We start from the raw sequence: 10,676 nt of genomic DNA, 5'->3' as shown, positions 1-10,676 counted from the left end.
CATCTTGAGTATCGCGTGTACGTGGGATGTCTTTCAAATTTCTGCATTGGGCGTTTCTGGAATGTTTATGTATGTCATGATATATGTGTTTTCATTGACTTGTTTCATCGAATTTGACGCGGTCTCGTGTGCATATTTCGAAATTTGACCAGCAGCCTCTGCATGTAAACATGTTCGCGCAAACTGACGCGATGCCTCTTTTTATATTCCCGTTGCACCTCGAAAAAACTCCGTCAATTGCAAAGCAAAAAATAAAAAAAGACAGAAAAAAACCTCCCATAATTCCACGCAAAAATTCCGCTCGTACGGAGTAAAAATTCTACTCCGATCATACGGAGCATAATAAACTCCGAACCGGGGGGTCGCTAGAGGACAAGCAGTATACTCCCACCTCGGAGTTATTTCCGTTTACAGTGTAGTACTCGGTAATGATGATCTCAACGCTGGCGAGGAAATAAACATAAACATGCTGCACACCTCCCGCAAAACTTCTCGCCTTTAGTTTGATTACCGACGAGGCGCTTCGTCCGGTATCTGTCTTCCCCTGATATCTGGCCGTCTCGTAATCGTTTGCATCACCAAAATATTGTGCAGCGGCTTGCCGTCTTGTGACTGTGCTGAGCTTGAAGTCTAGCGAGAATTTTAGTCGGTTTATGGCCTGCGTTCGTGATACACTGCATTACATTGCGTCGTTTCACAAGTGCTTTCACAGGTTCCACCGGCAACTTGTTTAACATGTCACTTTCAGTGCGAAGTGACATAAGCTCACCACGGGGTAATAGCCGACAAGTGTCTTTTCAAAACATGCCAAACAGGTGGCGCTAGTGTGTTTCATGTGCATGCTACGATAAATCCGTGATTTACTAGAGCGACCGTATAGTAAGGAAGCAATCTTGCGTCAACCAACAATGGGGGCGCAAATCGAGCGGCACGTATATATAGTCGTTAGTTGCATGTGCAATGAACGCCTTCGACAGTTGCTTTCGTCATTTCTTGAACAGCGCTTTTCGCTGTCTACCAGCTCTGACTCGATCATTCAGCATTGGCCAAAATAATGCAAGTTTTTCGTTAAACATATAAGTGAGTACCGGATGTGTAAGCGCTGCATCATTTAGACTATCCATGTTTTTTAGCATCCCGAGTTTTAGATTCCTATATACTGCCTTGAAAAGCACAACGCAATATTTTTGTGGAGGTTGTTTCCCTTTTCTAGGAAGATGCAACTGTTTAACTGTAGTTAGTTCTGAAAAGAAACCTCTTCTGAGTGCGCGACAATCAGCACCTTGTGTATTTAGTGCACAGTGCATGGTTCCACATCGTCATAGCTGAGGACAAAATACGCATCGTACAACAGCCTAGTGCACAATAATGTAGATATAATAAGAGCTTATTGAATAAATAATAAATATATGGTGGATTTTCATTCCTTTTTGAATGTCCGAAAAATGTCCTAATAGGGCATGCGAAAAAGAAATGTGGATGGAAGGCGCTGCAAGATAGCTTGGGCCCCCTAATGAAAAGCTCTGCGAACACGTATGACTTTACCATAAACATTATGCAATTTATCATGTAACGCTGACAATTCTGGTATTAATGCAAACGAATTGTTTATATAATCACACTTCAGCTTCACATCACGGCGTCGACCCGTGCACTTATTTATACCTCTTCCGGAGACTGCACTTCACCTGCTAACAACCTAATGTAATCGCTCAGCGCAAGACGCGCCGGTATTATTTGTAACTTACTCAAATCTCATCGTTGATTCTATCTATTGTGTATGTTCTCGTCGAACCTTATGTAATCAGATCGTATGTGCGACACTAATTGCGTAGTACTTACTGGTAGGCACGCAGACACCAGCGATTATGCTGGAACCTTCGAAGAGTATAAACGCCGACGCGCTTGACCCGCAGATCAAATTGTCGTCGATCGCCAACTGTGTTCGCATCACTCGTTGTGCTTTAAATGTCGCTTGGCATTAGAGGCACAAGTTCGCACAATAAAGAGTTAGTTTCGTCATTCACAGTTTTGCTACTCTGCTCTCTACCATCACTACAGCGTGACATCCGGTGGAGGTGCTTTTGCGTTCATGTACCGCGGACGCTCCCGTCAAACTTACATCCCTCGGTTAACCTTCTTTCTTCTCGTTTATTACATAACGAGGGTCTCGAATCAGGCAATATTGATTGCTTCAGGTGGGATGCGTGGGTTTATTGACCAGTCGCCTTCACCCAAAAAGATCACGTTCTCGTGACGCCTGCGGCAAAAACGACGTTTCACGTCCGCCGCCAAGGTCTGTGAGTGGTGACGCTGGTTAACACTCCCAGGGTTTTACTAGGACACATAAATACCCAAGAAAAGTGGATGGGGAAACAGCGCCGCGGTAGCTCAATTGGTAGAGCATCCCACACGAAATGCGAAGGTTGTGGGTTCGTTTCCCACCTGCGGCAAGTTGTTTTTTCATCCACTTTAATTTCCATTATTGTATCGTTTCTTTATTTCATTTATTAGGCACAAGTAATTTCCCCTATGTTGTCCTCGGTGTCAGTGTTTGTTGGCTTCTCATGGTATGACTAATAAAAATCGGGCCCCTCGGTTAACCCACTTTCTTCTCGTTTACTACATCCCGAAGACAACACGAGCATCGCTCCGGACCATCGAGCAAGCCGCAAGCTAATAACTCTGCCCCCGGAGCATGGACTTCTAACAGAGACGACCAGGAAAATCGTGGCCAAGACAACAGCCATAATGGCAGCCCCAGCATCCCCCATCGTGCTGCAACAGTCCATAGGGAGCCATCTACCTTCCACGGATCATCGTTTGAAGACCCAGAAAACCGGCTGGAAACATACGAAAGGGTCACTACATTCAACAACTGGAACTCCGACGACAAGCTGCGGCATGTATGCTTCTCCTTAGAAGACGCCACCAGGACACGGTTCGAGAATCGTGAGTCAACCCTGATAAGTTGGGAACTCTTCCGCAGCACCTTCTTGGGCCTTTCCGCGTGCTCCTTCTGGAAAGACAGGGCTGCAGCGATACTGCAGGAATCCCATGCGAATCTCCCAAACAAGAACATTGTAATACACACGGAAAAGACGACCCGCCTGTTCCGTCACGCCAACCCGGAGATGTTTGAGGACAAGAAAGTTCTCTTCCTTATGCGTGGCGTGAAGCAAGAGCTATTCGGCAGATTGATTCACAATCCATCCAAGACCATCGCAGAATTTTTAACGGAAGCCACGGGCATTGAGAAAACGCTAGAAATGCGCACTCGGCAATACAGCCGTCAAGTGCTTTCGCCAAAAAGCGAAATCCAAGCACTAGGCTCCGACGAGCTCCGAGAGACCATCAGTGTCGTTGTACGCGAATAACTGCGTAGAATGTTCCCTTCGACGCCGCCTCAAGTAGCCTCCGTTGCTGACATCGTCCGAGATGAGATCCAACAGCCCTTTGGAGTACCTGCATCGCCGCGGCCTCAGCCGGAAGCGATGGCCTATGACAACGTGTTCGCCGTCACATTCCTCCTCCGCGCCCCCGCCAGGTAACGCCGCAGTTCCGTTATCCGCCGCCGCAGCCGTCAGCTCGCCCACCCGCCCGTCGCCCAACGCAGCCACCCAAGGATGACAGATGTACGCGGCGCTCCAGACCACCGCCCGCTCTTCTATCGCTGCGGAAAAGCCAGCCATGTATACCACGACTTGGGACTACGACGGTTTGCCGTGAACGCGTTGCGCCCACAGCAAGGTGAATCGCCTCGTGATACCGCCGACTACCTCGCTGCCACTCAGTGGAGCCATCAATGACCATCCCGTTCGTCGTCATCAGGCCGCTATCTGTCGCCGCAGCACCGAGAGTACACAGGCTCATACCGTGGACGGTCCCTCAGCCCTTACCTGGAAACTAAAAGCAGCCGCCGATGGAGGTGTGGTTGCTGCAAGCCGAAATGCCGAAGATCCTCTGCCGACGACGACGACGCTTCAAGATCTATCTATGCGACGTATCAACGACACGCCGCCATCCCGACGAAGCCTGGAAGCCAAGAATTCGCCGACAAACGAAGACCTCACGACGCGACGTAGCAGCCAGAGGTCAACGAGAAGCAGCCGTGATCTGACACCAAGACCTAACTCCAACGCAAGGCAAAGAACTACCGACCTTAATGGTCGTATTGATGGCCAAAATGTTACTACTCTACGACACTTGAGCAGAATGCTCTTGACCGTCAATATAACGTGATAATATTTTGTTCATCTGACTACTGAATATATAGCCTAAGGTAGTGGTTATTTGAACGGTAACAATTAATTTTCTTCGACACCGAATTTCGTTCCTTTCGGAAAAATTGGCGACGATAATTCGATTACCAATATTTATTATAGTTGGTGTGTAATTGATGATGATATCTTTTATGTTATCATGATGATTGTAATGATTGTTGTAATGACTATAATGATACAAGTAACGCGACAGAGACACATTTGTGATATGCAAAAATGCAGAATGTTTTATTAAACAGCTTCACGAGGAACGTGGAGTCGCCGGGCTCCTCTCTCACGCTCTCCCCTCCCCTTGTCCTTCTTTTATTGAAGAGTGGCACATACCTAGTGGCCCAAGTTGGGCTGAAAGAGTTCGGAAACGGACACCATGCCCAAAAGTGTGCGAAGTTCTCAAGGAATGATAATCGCAATAAAAAAATGCAATTCTGTAACAACATCTTTGAGAATCCGATGTTGTCACGGGCGTATAGTATGGAAAATTACGTCCTAAAGGGTGGCCCGTCATTCAAAACACCCATCTCTAACACAAAAAAAAGTCTACACCCTTTGAAACGTATATTGTACCCGAACAATGATTGCATCTGTCTTGCTTGCGTTTCTTTTCTTGAAAACTCTGCGTTCATTGCTTTCCTGTAAAGAATGCTGTGTCCTACCGCTTGTGACATGGATGTACCGGGCGCGCAGAGTTAAAGCTGAGAAGGGGGCAAACTTTTCTTAGAGTGTGGATTCGTAAGGGCGTAAGTTGCAGAGAAAAACACCATTAGTACCGTAGTTTTATTTAGTTTGATGTGCAGTCAACTTCTCACAATCGCAACTTGGCTGCGATTATGCGGAGTGAGTGAGTGAGTGAGTGAGTGAGTGAGTGAGTGAGTGAGTGAGTGAGTGAGTGAGTGAGTGTGAGTGAGTGAGTGAGTGAGTGAGTGTGAGTGAGTGAGTGAGTGAGTGAGTGAGTGAGTGAGTGAGTGAGTGAGTTAGTGAGTGAGTGAGTGAGTGAGTGAGTGAGTGAGTGAGTGAGTGAGTGAGTGAGTGAGTGAGTGAGTGAGTGAGTGAGTGAGTGAGTGAGTGAGTGAAAACTTTACTCTAGTAATTGTTTTTCTGCAGCTGGGGCGGATTCTTCAGGGCAGTCTTCCTCCTTGTGTCTTCCCCGGAGGTCTTCACCCGCTGCTTCGTCCGTCCTCTATCGCGATGGTCGGCTGCCCTCAGTCCAGGGTTCCGCTGGCCTCTGCTGTCCGTCGTGCACACTGCACTAGACCTAGCCGGTGTTTGCAGCGGTCGCTGGACAGCAGTTCCTCCCATCGCTCGGCACTTGGGTGTGATATGATACGTCAGTTTGTTGACATGCCCATGTTATGTGGTATATGTGGGTTTATCATTGCACCATGGACATTTGTCCTTATATGGTGTGGGGTGCATTTTACTTAGCACGTTAAGGTTAGGGTACGACCCTGTTTGTATTTGTTTCCATGCGACAGCTTCTTCCATGCTAAGGGACTTGTGCTGCGGGGGGTACCCCTTCCTGCTGCCTCTGTTTTGTCTAAAATGGCCGAGTACTCTCGGGGTACATGCGTGGATTCCTCGAGGCTGTCGACGTTGGACGCTCGGTAATTAGCGTACTCTCAAGCTATCCTGTCCGCCCCTTGGTCCTCTGCCACACCCGTGTGTCCCGGTAACCATACAGTCTCGTGTGTGATCGCTTCATGGTGGTTCTGTGCCTGTTTTTTGTTTTGTGTCACAGTCTACTGAGAAGAGTATGCGGAGCGCTCGGCGACTGATTCTGCCATGCAAGTAGTTGCGGTAGACTGTTTGCGAGTCCGAGAGTATTGTTAGCGATTGTCCGATCCGATAGTCCTCCGCTGCCGCTAGAGCAACGGTCGCTTCTTCAGCCTCAAATACCGTGCAGTCTTGTAGCGAAACGCTGGTTCTCTCTCGAAGCGCCGAGTCGACCATCGTTGCTACTGCATTCTTGCTTCCCCTTTGTCTCGTATATATGTCTGCCTCCGCATACACCGCTGTCTTTTGGGGAGCGTAAGTTTTCTGGAGGTATTCGGCTCTTGCCTCCCTGCGACCTAATTTATGGAGCTTGGGGTCCATGTTCCTTGGGATTATGCGGGGTGCATTTGCAGGGATATGAGCCACTTGTTCATATTAGCTAGTCGTATCGAATGCTCAACAATCACTGCTACCCCTTATTGACACATATTTGGGTGCAATTTTCAGTTCTAATTTGAACAAAGCAACAAATTGGCGTTAGAAGTCGTTGTCAATTAACTTCGTGTTCAAGTATTTCATGTGTCTGCTGGAAGGAAAAAATACGTATCACAAAGGGCATTCACCGTGAGCTCAGTGTTTACACTTGCAGGGGCCCGTATGTGCTTGCTGTCATGAATGTTACTGACATGCTAAGCCATGCTTCTGGTGCGTCGGTCCTTCACGAAGGCAATGTAGAGAATCAGTTACGGAGCCGCGTTTGTGCCGCACTCGTGTGAGGGCTTCGGCCACGATTCGGTCCGTGAGTAGCGGGATCACCTTGCAGGCACCCGTGGGGCTGAGTGACGGCTCAAAAAGAGCTGACCTTTTTACTCTTCATTTCCACTCCAGTGCGGCAGGTCATAATCGTCACCGACTCGAGCGGCGTTGGGCCCCGGGCGCCCCGCGAGGCCCGGAACGCGATGGCCGCGCCGATATGCGGCGGTTTGTAGGCCTCACGCGGAGACGCCAGTGTAGCTGCAAAACGAGCCTCGCTCCAAAGTCACCCCCTCCCGGTTCACGGGGACATTGTTGTCACGGCACTCGATCAGCGCGCCCGTGCTCCAGAGAACTGTTGGCGAGACGAGCCTTTGGAGGATAAACGTTCGGGCAGCCCCTATTCAGGGCCATTTCCTTGCCTCCCCGACTGCTGGCCCCTTCGGGAGGCCTGCCCTGCCCTAAACAACTCAATCGGACCAAGGACGTGAATAGGTGTGAAGAGGGAGGCGCTGGCTCTCTCCTCGCGCCCCCCGAAAGCGGCGCTGTATTGTGCCGTCTTGACGGCTTTGTCCAAATACGGACGCACGGACACTGGTGGCCCGGCTGCCCTGACGTCACGGGAGGAACCACAAGACAGAGGTTGCGGAATGCTCCTTGGCGCGCCCGCTTACAAAATGCGCGGATTACGGACGACTTGTTTGTATAGGCGCGGTTTCAGCTGGATGAGTCGGACATGCCTGGCCAAGAATGACTGCTGTTCGACGCCCACCTAATGGAGCTGGTCTTGACTTCTCGGTGCCTGGCGCTTTCGCAGGGGGAACGTTTGCTTTCTGGTCAGAAAGTCCCACAAAATGCCCTACAAAAAAAAGTAAAAGTGCAGGAAATTGATTGCATTCGCGTTCCTGCCAGCCAAGAGCAACCCCGTAGTCGCTATAAATCCAAGGGATTAGGTTATATCCTCGTGAATACTACCTTTCCAACACGCTGACGCTCCAGTTACCGTGTAATAACATGGATTCGCCCCGAGTCGTCAAGACGTCCCTGACGCAAACACATTTGTACGACGAGAGGGGTTCGTCGTTCGTGCATGGTCATTGTGAGGGCGACAACTGCAATATACATGCACTTATAGGAGCACGTTGTGTGAGCTAAATTTATTACGTAGCCACTATTAATTTTCACTTCACGGTAGAAGCATAAATGCTCTTGCACTTACAAAAGAAAAATTACACTTTTGCACACAAATCGTAGTAGTCACACGATAGCTGGAGCATTATCATGCGCAGAAAGTGTTGCACTTTTTCGCGTAGTATCGGTGCGAATAAACATTCGCAGGTGCTTCTGAGCAAACTCTTGTCGCGACGCATAAAACCTTGCCAAAAATACTTCTGGTCCGAGTCTTCTTCGTTTGTGTAGGTGATGCTTCCTGGTAGTGGAGAGGCGAAGAGACACGGCTCCTTCTTCCCTCGCTTTCCTATTTAGCCTTTCGGTTGTTACCACTGGCTTCGCTTCCACTGGCTTCGGATACCACTGACAGTATCAGCAAGCCATTCATATGAGCTAGAGGTGCGACCACGCTCTCCAGGCGAATCATTCTACTCAGCAGTAGTGTATGATTGTTCACTTGAAGCTAATGTATGACCAAGAAATGTTTAAGTCGGCCTGCAGCATTCTTTTTTTACATTCTTTCTCACGTGTCTTGTCGCTGCTATGCTTTGGGTGGAAATGTGCTTGAGTTTTTTTACGTTGCAGGTTGTGTATGTCGTGCTTTGAGTTTTTTTTTTCCAGGCTATTGATATCTAAATGTATAGGCGAGTAGCTGTGTAGTCTTACATACAATGTTAGTTACGTTACACTCGTTACAATAAATACAATGTAAGTGACAAAAAAAAAGGAATGCGGCTTGAGACGTAAAGCTTTTATGTGCTTGTATGTTTCAATAATAATAATAATAATAATAATAATAATAATAATAATAATAATAATAATAATAATAATAATAATAATAATAATAATAATAATAATAATAAGTGACTTGCAGTTATGAGAATCTGTAGTTGTAATCCCCGCAGGGCTAAGCAGACTTCTTGCAAAACACTTTCAGAGTTATGCGACGGCCTCCGGCGGACAAAAAAGAAAAAAAAGAAAAGTAGGGAAGCGAGCTGTAATGCGTATCACTGTAAAAAGAGTATAGCACACTGCGTTAAACAGTGTTTACTATACGTATACACACATATAGCACAAAAATTTGCTCACACATTTCTGTTCATGAGACCCCCCCTCCAAACAAACCAAAATGAAGCAAGCCAAAGAATATAGTGGCATTACGCTTTCAACTGAAGAAAATGTTCTCCGGTATACATTCGAACACCTTTATAATGTAGTACTTGCGGCCTCATAAATCATTCGTTATACAGGTCACTTCGCTGTAAAGGTTCCGCAGCGCCACCTCACAACAGAACCAGCAAAGAATTATTCCTTCATTATACTGGTTATTTCGTTGTAGGTGTGCTCGACTGTACATTCAGTAAGAGGGGAGTGCGTGCTGGTTCAGTTGATCTTGTAGTCGCAGACGCAATAGCACCTGTAATAACGTTTATTCCTGAATTAGGGTACAATTTAATTGAAAATGAAGCTATTAAATTCAATTTAAACATACAGTTCGCGTTTTTCGCCAAACGCGAACCATACGCTATCTCAGTAGTTTCTTGCAGCATTGTCCATGTAAGCTGCAAGACTCCTTAGCCAATAGGAAGGTCGAATTCCACCCAAGACGTGTCCATCATGGCCTCATCACCTGCTCAGCGTCTGCTTGCCATCCTGTCGATGCATGTTTCCCAGGTGGTGGATTGACGGAACATCTGTTTTGGCCTTGTAACCATAAATAATATGCGCGCACATAAATGCAACAGCGGGGATTCGCTTTATCTGTATGGTTTCTCAGCAGTTCCTTGCAGCACCCTTATGCAGTAGCAGAGGATGCTGCAAGGAACTTTATAGGGGCGTTCGCCCTTACTACTGCCTCTGGCAGTAGTAAGGGCGAACGCCCCTGTTTACCTGTGCCAGAGAGTTTGCTCGATGTCTCTTTGGCGTCTACTTGGCATTTGCTCGCTACCGTCATCATGTATACCATGCTAGAGCGGGGTAGTAAATTAATTATGCAGTGAAAAATTTGGCTTTTATAGCTTTCCGCGTCATCAACGCATCACCAATGCTAATGCTATGGTGCCATCTGCTAACTAGATATCAAACCAGTTTTACGGCTTAGTGCTGTAGCTGTAGCCCAAGCAGCGCGAAAACAAACAGCCAATCTCAATAATTACGACAAAACATACCTGATGATTTGACCTCAGCTTGACACGAGACTTAGCGATGACGGATCTTGACGTTTGTTTCTTGCTGATAGGGCGGAGAGTTAGTAACAAACGCGAATTAGGATTGAATCGGGTGGTCTATGGGCGCTGCCATGTTGCCACTGTAGGGTGGCTTCTCGGCAGCAATTCGGAGTTTCACATGTCTGCGCTTGGCGAATGGCAACAGAGCGGCACGTGGAAAACAGAAGCCCAACTCTGGCTGCCTGCGGGAGCCATATACAATAACTATAGCTTGCTTGCCACCGTCGTCACATACTATACTAGGGCGGAGTATGAAATTAATCATTAAGTTTTAAAGTGTTCCGCATCGTCGATGCATCACCAATGCGAATGCTGTTGCGCCATCTCCTAACTGGAAACAAAAACACATTTACGGCTCACCGCCGCACCTGTAGTCCTAGCAGCGTCAGAACTAAGAGCCGCTCTCAACAAATTATGGCAGAACAAAGGTAACGCTTCACCCTCAGCATGAGGCGAGGCTAAACGATGACGAATTTTACCGCTTTTTTGTTGCTGTCGCGGCGTAGAGCCAGCAGCAAGCACGAATTCGTAT

The sequence above is a fragment of the Dermacentor albipictus genome, chromosome 1, assembly GCF_038994185.2.
Source record: "Dermacentor albipictus isolate Rhodes 1998 colony chromosome 1, USDA_Dalb.pri_finalv2, whole genome shotgun sequence".
NCBI classification, from domain to species: Eukaryota; Metazoa; Arthropoda; class Arachnida; order Ixodida; family Ixodidae; genus Dermacentor; species Dermacentor albipictus.
This window is presented reverse-complemented; position numbering follows the sequence as displayed.